The sequence below is a fragment of the Aquarana catesbeiana genome, linkage group LG03, assembly GCF_042186555.1.
Source record: "Aquarana catesbeiana isolate 2022-GZ linkage group LG03, ASM4218655v1, whole genome shotgun sequence".
Taxonomy (NCBI): Eukaryota; Metazoa; Chordata; class Amphibia; order Anura; family Ranidae; genus Aquarana; species Aquarana catesbeiana.
In genome coordinates, this window is record NC_133326.1 from 537,303,222 (window position 1) to 537,314,843 (window position 11,622).

At 42.3% G+C, this 11,622-nt stretch overlaps 1 long non-coding RNA gene across 1 annotated transcript in view; it reads right to left on the reverse strand.

The window, feature by feature from the left end:
• Positions 1-2,398, reverse strand: part of LOC141132686 (uncharacterized) — a 120,345-nt gene extending 117,947 nt beyond the window's left edge. The window contains exon 1 of the long non-coding RNA XR_012242953.1: positions 2,158-2,398. This is a non-coding gene — a long non-coding RNA (uncharacterized lncRNA). The remainder of the gene's footprint in view (positions 1-2,157) is intronic.
• Positions 2,399-11,622: the final 9,224 nt, after the last annotated feature.

Here is an 11,622-nt window from a genome sequence, read left to right on the forward strand (position 1 = left end):
CTCTCCTTATCTGTCCCCCTCCGTTCTCCCCCTCAGTTCCTCCGTCCCCCTCCTCCTTCCTTTGTGTATGGATAGAGTCAGCTGACTCTGTCCATTCACATAACTGAAACATTGTAATCTCTTGTGATTACGATGTGTCAGTTTATGAATGGAGAGAAGCCGCTGTCTTCTCTCCATTCATTCTCAGTGCAGCTGAGGCTGCAGAGAAAGGGACTGGGGAATCTCTATCCTCCGTCTCTTTCTCTGTCTCAAGGGGGAGATATCAGAGGTCTGTTAAGACCCTCACCAAAGCCCCCCAAAAGGGCTGATTAAAAAAAAAAAAAAAAAAAAAAAACAATAAAGAATAAAAAAATATTATTGTAAAAAATAAAAATTGTAAAAAAAAACAAAAAAAAACACACACACATACAACGTTCACCCCCCCCCCCCAAAAATAGCAAAAAAAAAAAGTATCGGTAATCGGTATCGGCGAGTACTTGAAAAAAAGTATCGGTACTTGTACTCGGTCCTAAAAAAGTGGTATCGGGACAACCCTAGTATATATATATATATATATATATACACACGAGACTGTGTGTGTGTGTATATATATGTACGTGTATGTATAAATATATATATATATATATATATATATATATATATATATATATATATATATATATATATATATATATATATATATATATATATATATATATATATATATATATATATATATATATATATTGCACTGCAGCTAGCTGAATCACCTGCCTGCCTGAAGTATATTAGAAACAGTACACCAGGAACGGACTGCAGTCAGATCTAGCTAAACTGGATATATATATATATATATATATATATATATATATATATAAAATACACTTCAGCTAACTGAATCTCCTGCCTGCTCAATCTAAATGAAATTACACTCTCTCGGTCAACGCCAGCAACACACTACACAGGGCCGACTTGAAGGCTGCCTTATATAGTGTGGGGCGTGGACTTAACCCCCTGAGCCATAATTGGCCAAGGGCACCCTGCCTTTGGCCAATTATGGCTATCTTTGCTGACGGCGCTGTGATTGGCCAAAGCATGGGGGTCATAGTGCATGCTTGGCCAATTATCAGACAGCAATGCACTGCGATGTCGCAGTGCATTATGGGGTGTGACGCGCCGCTCGAATTTGGCACGAACGCCCCATAATGTTCGTATTTCGACGAACGCTCGAACAGCCAATGCTCGACCCGAACATAAAGCTCATCCCAACTGTGGAGAAATAGGAGCTGGCAATTACCTGACAGATGAGCGCCCAGCTCAGAGAAGGAAGGGCTGAGCCCAGCTCTGATAGTATGACTGTGTGTGCTTTTATAATACAGTACACTGCATGTAAATGGGGACCCTCTGTAGGGTGAACACATAGGGAAAAAAAGAGGACAAAGAAGGAGAGATAGAGCAAGGGGAAAAGAGAGACGAGGGGACATGGAAGGGGGACAGTTAGAGAAGCTACACAGACAGAGCATAGGAGATGGGGACAGAACAGAAGAGACGGGGGGACTCTGCTTTGCTCAGTAGGGGATCTGTGAGCTGATGGATGGAGCCCGCTCTGCTCTATGGTTTCTCAGATATAAACAGACTTTGCTTTCCGTTTACACCAAACTATGATTTGATCTGATCCACGGAGGGGAACAGACCCCCTTCCATTGGTTTTTAGTGGACCGGATTTGATTGGAGATTACACCTGCTGCTCCAAGAGAATAGAGCAGGAATCTGCAATTACGGACCTCCAGCTGTTGCAAAACAAGTCCCATCATGCCTCTGCCCCTGGGTGTCATGCTTGTGGCTGTCAGAGTATTGCTATGCCTCATGGGACTTGTAGTTCTGCTGGAGCTGGAGGTCTGCTAATTGCATATCCCTGGAATAGAGGTTCCAATTGGGTCTGCCTAAAAAACAGACAGGCGGATCCAATTGGACTGCTCATGTAAAAGTGTTAAAGTACCTTACATGCAATGTAATAGAGAGAATAATTTACACATGTACACCCAAAGTGCTAGTGCAATAAATACATTTCATACAAAAAGTCCAATAAAATTGTGTCATGATAAACTTGTGCAGATCTACTGCAAGCTGTTTGCACCGACTTCAGTTTAATATCACTAAGACAGAGCACATGCTTACCAAAAAAGTGTCCTCTTAAAATGATGAAGTGATGTGTGCTTGTCATCTTCCTTATATTTGCAGCCACTTCACTCAAAAACCAACAATGCAGGTATGATGACTTTCTCCCAAAAGTGGCTATTCACCATTCCGTTCAGTCCAGTACCAACCACAGAAAACCCTGTGTATGCAAAGAATAAAGCACGCTATAGTGCATTACCAAGCCAAGTAAACAATTTGTCTCTTTATCCTAGTAAAGTTTGCTGAAAGTACAGTACATCACTTTAATAAAACAGCACAGTATGTTCTGGTAATGTACTACATCGTGCTTTATTGTTTGCATATACTGTACAGGGTTTCCTGTGGTTGGTACTGGACTCAGCGCCAGCATAAGGCTGCCCAAGCGGCCGCCTGAGGGCGACAGGAGAGGGGTGGTGCAAAAGCCGAGGCTTCTCTAAAAAAAAAAAAAGCTTATGCTGGCGGGAAGATGGGGGCAGAACATAAGACACATAAGGGGAGACTCTGCTTTGCTCAGTGGGGGGATCTGTGAGGTGATGGATGGAGCCCGCTCTGCTCAGATGTAAACAGACTTTGCTGTCCGTTTACACCCAACTGTAATTTGATCTGATCCATGGAGGGGAACAGATCCCCTTCCATTTGCTTTTAGTAGATTGGATTGGAGATTACACCTGCTGCTCCAAGAGAATAGAGGGTCCAATTGAGCCTGCCTAAAAAACAGGCAGGTGGATCCAATTGAACAAAATAGATTACAGCGCGCACATACAAAAATGACATTTAAATCCTGCAAGGCTATTTAAAACACCTGAACATATTTGCTCGCCCTCTGGTGGCTGTCTTGGGCAAAGCCGTATACATACGGGATTTCACCCAGGAGAGCAATTCTGCCGCAGTACATCTGCTTGAGCCGATCGGGAACCAGTTATAGATCTCCCATAAAGAGTTTGTCTCCCATGATTGAGATGCAGGACCTTTCATTCTATGAATAGTGTAGGACCCACTGATAACGGGGTACTTTGACGCTAGTTGCTAGTGCAATAAATACATTTCATACAAAAAGTCCATTAAAATCGTGTCATGATAAACTTGTGCAGATCTATTGCAAGCTGTTTGCACCGACTTTAGTTGTCATGGCGTGGATACATAAAAATTTATATAATTCATAAAATACACAGTCAAGGAGATTCCAGACCAGAGGAGCCTCCCCCCCCCACGAGTAAATGCTGATTGAATTATACTCACAGGTGGGAGGTGGGGGATTAGTATGCAAGCTCTCATGTGAATAAAGCAGAGACCTGAACAATGGTCCCACTTAACCCAACACCAGCTGACAATGGTTGGCTGATGGTTTGAAGTCAGGATATCGAAATTCTTTGGTCCAGGAAAATCCATGTTAAACAGCCCCATTTTTTCAAGAACAAGGTTACCTCCTCAATAGAAACCTGGTGTTGATTTAACTGGCCCCAGACATTGGCAGAGATGCCAGAAGGACCCCAATTACAAGTTTTAAAACATAACTAGAAAATATATAATGTACTATACTGGATATATAAAAAGATCAATAATACTGGAGCCATGCACATATTGGACAAGGACTTGGCACCAGTATTATATGGTTGAAAGGTTATTTTTGTTTTATCCGATGAATACCTGACAGTCGCAAGATAATTGTTTAGGTCTAATTTTCTTATAGCCAGCAAAGTACACAAGATGGGGACAGAGAATAAAAGGGTCATGAAGGCAAGCAATCACCATATCACTGTAAAATGAAACATATTAAAATACATTTCTTAATAGTACAAGACACCATTATTCTGATTACACAACTACCATGATCACTAATGGGCGGGTGAGAATTAGGACAGTTACCGCCCATTTTTGGAACCAACTAATCATGAGATGGTAAACATGAGGTGGGGCAGTAACAATTCAACAATAGGATTGCACCCCATAAAAGCAGAAACACACATGATTGGAGAGCGAGGACCACACACCCACTCGCTGATACACTCTCTGGACGAACACGAAGCTTGGTGATAATTGACCACTCGCCATCTCGCAGGACTTTGCTGCTAGGACGAATTGAATATACTGGTAGCCCTTTGGATATCTTCCCCTTCCCACTTAAATAGTGGTGAGATACAGACCATACAAATATTAATCAACTTTTTCCTCCCAAAATTGTAGGAATTGCATGGTACAGTTTATGTTTTAACCTTATCATGTAGTGTGTAGGGTAGTTTAGTAATGAATAATTTTCCCACATTATTTGTCTATGCTGTGTGTTGAAGCCGTGTCTGGGTGAAATTAAGTATAAACCTGTATTGCAACTAATTTGGCTAGTGTGGTCCCAGGGAAATTGTCTATTGTCCACTCTAATTGGGCAGTTCCTTTGAAATTAGGACTTATTTCAGATTTGGTAATATCTATCTGTTGGCTCCGCAAGATATATTTCTGTCTTTCTTCCGGCTGGAGAAATTCAGAAAGTTGTCTTACGAGCAACAAGAGATATTACTTTTAACAGTTTAAAGTGATTGTAAACCCCTTTGTTATTTAAAAAAAAAAAAAAAAATATCATACTTACCGCCACTGTGCAGTTAGTTTTGCACAGAGTGGCCCCGATCATCGTCTTCTGGGGTCCCCCAACGGCACTCGCGGCTCCTCCCCGCATCGGTAAACCCCCTAGGAGAACTGCTCTTCCTGGGGGTTACAATGCGGGCACGCTCCCGAGTCCAGCATTTGTGTCCATAGACACAGAATGCCTGACTCGGCCCCGCCCTCTGGCACCTGCGTCATTTTTATTTGATTGACATTGGCAATGGCTGCGCTGCTATCAATCTATCCAATCAAGAGCTGAGAACCCCGACCAGAGAGGTAGAGCGCCTCTCCGGCAGGGGAACGAACAGGCTCAGGTAAGTAAAACGGGGGGCTGGGGGCTGCTCAGTGACAGAAGTTTTTTCACCTGAGGGTTTACAACCCCTTTAAGATATGGTTAAAGGGTAAGATCACCTTTACAGAAAACTCTGTAAGGTGAACTTACTCAGGTCCCCCTCCTCGCCCCCTTGCCCCCCCCCCCCCCCTGGTCCCGCTGACCTGGACCACGGTAATCTCCAGTTCTAAGCCCCGGTATATCCATGCCAGGTGTCCGGGGCTTACAAATCCTCCTGAGCTAAATGACCTAATTGGTCAGTGCCGACCAATCAGCAGCTGTCAATGACAGCTGATCACATGATCAAAACAAAAGCTCTGTGATCGTTTTTTTTTTTTTCTCCTCACGCTGACAGCGCCAGGAGAAAAAAAAAGCCGATCACCGGCTTATCAGCATGGACATCGGTCCCAAAGAGGAAGAGGCAATTCTGCCTTATATGTGCCACCAGTACCCCCTGCCAGTGCCACCCGCCATTGCCACTTGACAGTGCCCATGAGTGCCACCTATCAATGCCTACAAGTACCACCTATCAGTGCCCCCTAGTGGTGCCAATCGGTGCCACCTAGCAGTGCTGCCTATCAGTGTAACCGATCAGTGCCCATTATTGCCACCCATCAGTGCTCATCACTGCCACCTATTGGTGCCTATCAGTGCCGCCTCATCAGTGTACATCAATGAAGGAGTGAAAAATTACCTTTTTTAAAATTTTATAACAAAATATAAAGAATAATTTTTTTTTTTTTTTTTTAATTCGGTCTTTTTACATTTTTATTAACAAAAAATAAAAACCGCAAAGGTGATCAAATACCACCAAAAGAAAGCTCTATTTGTGGGGAAAAAATGATAAAAATTTCATTTGGGTACAGTGTTGTATGACCGCGCAATTGTCATTCAAAGTGCATCAGCGCTGAAAGCTGAAAATTGGTCTGGATAGGAGGGGGGTTTAAGTGCCCAGTAAGCAACTGGTTAAACACCCCTTTTATAGTTGGTTGGGGCAGTCCCAGGGTTACTTTTAAATTTTAAGAGAAATTATTTTATTGCTGTGTTGATGTCTTTATGTGTAAGAAATATTAATCACCAGAAATTCCGGGTTTTGTATGAAGTTGTATAATTATACTTGTATATTAATAAATTCTATTTACTCATTAATTTAATTGGGAGAGATTCATACATTGGTAAGAATTCCCCATAGATTAACAAACTCAGGAAATTATTGTGGTATACTACTGATCGTCTGAACAAAATGTATATTTATTAAGTTATTTACTAATTGCCGTAACTGGCTGGAGGCACTGCAAATCCACTGTACTTATATTCAGACACTACCCTTTATTTATAATTTACTATTCGCCAAAACTCTACTTTTATTACCGTCCAGTCCAGTACCAACCACAGGAAACCACAGGAAACCCCGTATATGCAAAGAATAAAGCACGCTATAGTGCATTACCAGAACATATTGTGCTGCTATATTAAAGTAATGTACTGTACTTACAGCTAACTTTACTAGGATAAAGAGATAAATTGTTTACCATACTTGGCTTGGTAATGCACTATAGCGTGCTTTATTCTTTGCATATACGGGGTTTCCTGTGGTTGGCACTGGACTGGACAGAATGGTGAAAGGCCACTTTTGGGAGAAAGCCATCATACCTGCATTGTTGCTTTTTGAGTGAAGTGGCTGCAAATATAAGGCAGATGACAAGCACACATCACTTCATCATTTTATCAAGTCACATTTTTTGGTAACCAGATGCTATGTGCTCTGTTTTGATGATGTTACACTGAAATCGGTGCAAACAGCTTGCAGTGGATCTGCACAAGTTTATCATGGCACGATTTTATTGGATTTTTTATATGAAATGTATGTTTATGCGTATTATTTATTGCACTAGCACTTTGGAATGTACATGTATTAATTAATCTTGATATCTATCACATTGCACTTTATTGTGGTTCACATTTATATGATGGATGTTTTTTCTTTGTTTGAGTCTCATCCTCCCAGCAGAGCTGCTGTCTGGGGTCAGGGTGGTGGAAGGATGGTGGTGGGGGGGGGGGGGGGGGGGGGGGGGGGCACCAAAATACACCCTCACCTATGTACACAAAAATCCTGGCACCGGCCCTGGAGGTAGGCACAATAACCTGTTTAACCTCCCTCCAAACAAGGTCACCCCAGACCCCATTCAAAATGACAGGAAGTTTTAGCAGACCAGGGAGTCTTTGCCATTGCAGACCTTGGAGTCCTGTGCTTGTTTAGTGAAGTCTTCATTTTTTTTATCACATGATTGCTGACATATAAATTCGGAATATTTGTATTGAATTTCTAAGAAAGAGAAAAGGGGAAGCCAGTGCAGAGAATTTAGCCAGAGACCTAAAATTAATCTATATTGAGATATACAGTAGTACCTTGGATTATGAGCATAATCCGTTCCAGAAGCATGTTGTAATCCAAAGCACTTGTATATCATAGCGAGTTTCCCCATAGGAAGCAATGGAAACTCAGATAATTTTCGTTCAACTGCTTGTCTATGCAGTACCGCATGTGGCCAGAGTTGGGGGGGGCTTCGTAGACACTCAGAGAATCTTGGAGACGCTTGAGAACGGAGTGTTTCCGGGTGGCTCTGAAGGTCTCTGAGCGTGACCGGCGCCCCCGCACTTCTGGCCAAATGCGGTACTGCACACCCCAGAGGCTTGAATCCTGCTCATCTTGCGAGACAAAGCTCACAAACTGAGTCATAAAAAAAAAATACAGTTTGTATTGCAAAACGCTCGTAAACCACGTTACTCGCAATCCGAGGTTCCACTGTGCTAGTAAATTTTCCCCGTTCATTTGAATGGTTCATTTAGGCTGTGTGGTGTTTGGCCTCTTTTCAACTTTCTGACGAATTAAATCCTTCCCCTGCCTGTGTAAGTCTAAACACAGACAGGGGAAATCTCTCCTCGTGGAGTCTTTTTAATTCCAGTGAGAGGAGAGAGGACGTCTAACAGTGAGTTGCACAACACTACACTGACACCAGTACACATAGGCACACTTGTCACCCCCCGATTGCCCCCCCAGTTAGCCCCTTCACTCCCTGTCACTGTGTCACCAATTGCAGTTTTCAGACCTTACACTGATCACTGCATTGGTGTCATTTGTGACTGTAATAAGTGTTAGGGCAGTTAGTAGTAAGCCCAGGTAGGTCTAGGGTACCCCCCTAAACCCCCCTTATAAAGGTTTAACCCCTTGATCGCCCCCCCAGTTAACACTTTCACCCCCTGTCGCCAATGTCACTAATAGATCTTTTTTCTGATTGCCGTATTTGTGTCAGTTAGTTGATTAGTTTCACCATCAGGTTTTTATAGCGTCAGGTACCCCCATATATCACCTAATAAAGGTTTTAACCCCCTGATTGCCCCCTAGTTAACCCTTTCACCCCGTCACCAGTGATCACCATTTTAGTGTTACAGGTGACACTGGTTAGTTTGTTTTTTATAGCGTCCGGGCACCGGTATATTACCCAATAAAGGTTTAACCCCCTGATCGCCAGGCGGGTGATATCAGTTTTTAGCATCAGCCTGGGTTCACACCTATGCGAATTAGATGCGGCTTACACCGCATCTAATTCGCAGGACATTTTAAAATACATTCATATGAATGCATCTGGTTCACATATGTGCGTTGCATTTGCACTGCGCATTGCACAAAAAACGTGTGCGTTTTTTGGGCATTGCGGTGTGAACTACAAGCCTATTATCTCCTATGGGAACGCATCTGATTCGCAGATGCATTGCGTTCTGAACAAGGATTTTCTCTTTCTCCTCACTACACCTCCTCCTCTCCCCCCCCCCTCCCTCCCCCTCTCTCTGCTCTCTGATCCTGAGCAAAACGCAATGAATCCTTTGAACAGGAGATTTTTATCTCCCCAGTGAAACCTGAGCTTCAATTCGCACCGCACATGTGTGAAACCAGGCTAAGTCAGGGTCTGCATCGCCCCAGGCAGCGTCAGATTAGTGCCAGTAGCGCTAACACCCACGTACGCACCATACACCTCCCTTAGTAGCATAGTGTCTGAACGGATCGATTATATTTCATTTGATCAGAACTATATTCGCATCCTCAATAGTTTAAGGTTCCCAAAAATGCAGTGTTAGCGGAATCAGCCCAGATACCTGCTACACCTGCGTTTAGCCCCTCCGCCCAGCCCACCCAAGTGCAGTATCAGTCGATCACTGTCACTTACAAAAACACAACACACATAACTGCAGTGTTCGCAGAGTCAGGCCTGATCCCTGCGAATGCTAACAGTTTTTTGGTAGCATTTGAAGCAGTCGCTGACAGTCAGGAGCTCTCTTTCCTGTGAGTCTCACTACTGTACCAGTAAATTTAGAGACTAAAATGTCAAATCGAAGGTACAGTCTGTAGAAAGCACGGATATAGGCGTGACACCCGCTATTATTGTCCCTCCTGTGCTGACCATCCTGTTTTTTGCATCGGTGAATGTTTTGAATGCTACCACACACTAGTGGAGTATTAGCGTAGGGTACAGCATTGCACAGACTAGGACACACTTTCACAGGATCTCCCAAGATGCCGTCGCATTTTGAGACCCGAACCTGGAACTGAACCATTACAACCAGTAACAGTTACAAATAAAAGTGTAAAAAAAAAAAAAAGATATATCTCCCAAATATGGTGCATGTATGCGCATCATTAGAAGTGGGTGGATGAAGGGCGGTATTTTTAATGGTGGGCATACCCACCGATCAATCTCTTTTTTTTTTTTTTTTTTTCGTTCAGCCAACAGGCTGCATGAAAAAAAGAACATTACAATGTATGCCCAACAAGGACCAGCAACATACTGGTATGTTGCTGGACTTTGAGTGGTTATACCAGAATGATGCCTGCAGGTTTAGGTATCATCTTGGTTTCATTCTTTTCAGCCAGCGGTCGGCTTTCATGTAAAAGCAATCCTTGTGGCTAATTAGCCTCTAGACTGCTTTTACAAGCAGTAAACGACAACGTTTCCCCCCTCCCCCCCCATCTTCCATGGTTTTCTTGGGCTCTCTTGTCCCAACAGGGAACCAGAGAATGCAGCCGGTAGTTTTGCTAGCTGATCAGAGACCAGAAGTGCTCCAATCATCTCTATGGCATAAGAAACCGGAAGCTACGAGTATTTCATGACTTAGGTTTTCCCGGATATGAACAGGGGCCTTGGGAAATTGGGAAAGCATTTTATCACACCGATCTTGGTGTGGTCAGATGCTTTGAGGGCAGAGGAGAGATCTAGGTTCTAAAAGACCCCAATTTTTTTCAAATAAAAAAAAAAGTACCTGTCACTACCTATTGCTATCATAGGGGGTATTTACATTGCCTAAGATAACAAGAAAAATGATTAAAAAAAAAAGAAAAAATAAGGGAACAGTTTAAAAATAAAATAAAGCAAAATAAATAATTAAGCACCCCTGTCCCCCCGTGCTAAGGCGAACGCAAGCGTAGGTCTGGTGTCATATGTAAACAGCAATTGCACCATGCATGTGAAGTATCACCGCGAAGGTCAGATCGAGGGCAGTAATTTTAGTAGTAAATCTAAAGTGGTAACCTGTAAAGGCTTTTAAAAATGTATGTAGTTTTTCGCCGCTGCACGTTTGTGCTCAATTTTCGTGTTTGGTATCCATGTGCTCGGCATAAGATCATCTTTTTTATTTTATCAAACATTTTGGCAATATAGTGTGTTTTTAGAATTGCTTTTGAAAAAAATTGCTGCGCAAATACTGTGTGGAAAAAAAAATAAAAAATTGCAACACCCACCATTTTAATCTGTAGGACATTTGCTTTAAAAAATATATAATGTTTGGGGGTTCAAAGTAATTTTCTTGCAAAAAAAATTTTTCATGTAAACAAAGAGTGTCAGAAAGGGCTTTGTCTTCAAGTGGTTAGAAGAGTGGGTGATGTGTGTCATAAGCTTCTATATGTTGTGCATAAAATGCCAGGACAGTTCAAAACCCCCCAAATGACCCCTTTTTGGAAAGTAGACAGCCCAAGCTATTTGCTGATAGGCATGTTGAGTCCATGGAATATTTTATATTTTGCCACAAGTTTCGGGAAAATTACACTTTTTTTTTTTTTTTTTGCACAAAGTTGTCACTAAATGATATATTGTTCAAACATGGCATGGTTATATGTGGAATTACACCATAAAAAATACATTCTGCTGCTTCTCCTGAGTATGGGGATACCACATGTGTGAGACTTTTTGAGACCCTAGCCACGTACAGACCCCAAAAACCAAGCACCGCCTTCAGGCTTTCTAAAGACGTAAAATTGTGATTTTACTCCTCACTACCTATCACAGTTACGGAGGCCCTGAAATGTCCAGATAGCACAAGCAGCAGCCCCCCCCCCCCCCAATGACTTCATTTTGGAAAGTAGACACCAAGCCATTTGCTAAGAGGCACAAGTGAGTATTTTGCAGCACTCATTTATTTTTGAAAATGAAGAAAGAAAAGAAAAATTTATTTATTTATTTTTCTTTTTTCAAAACTTTGTGACAAAA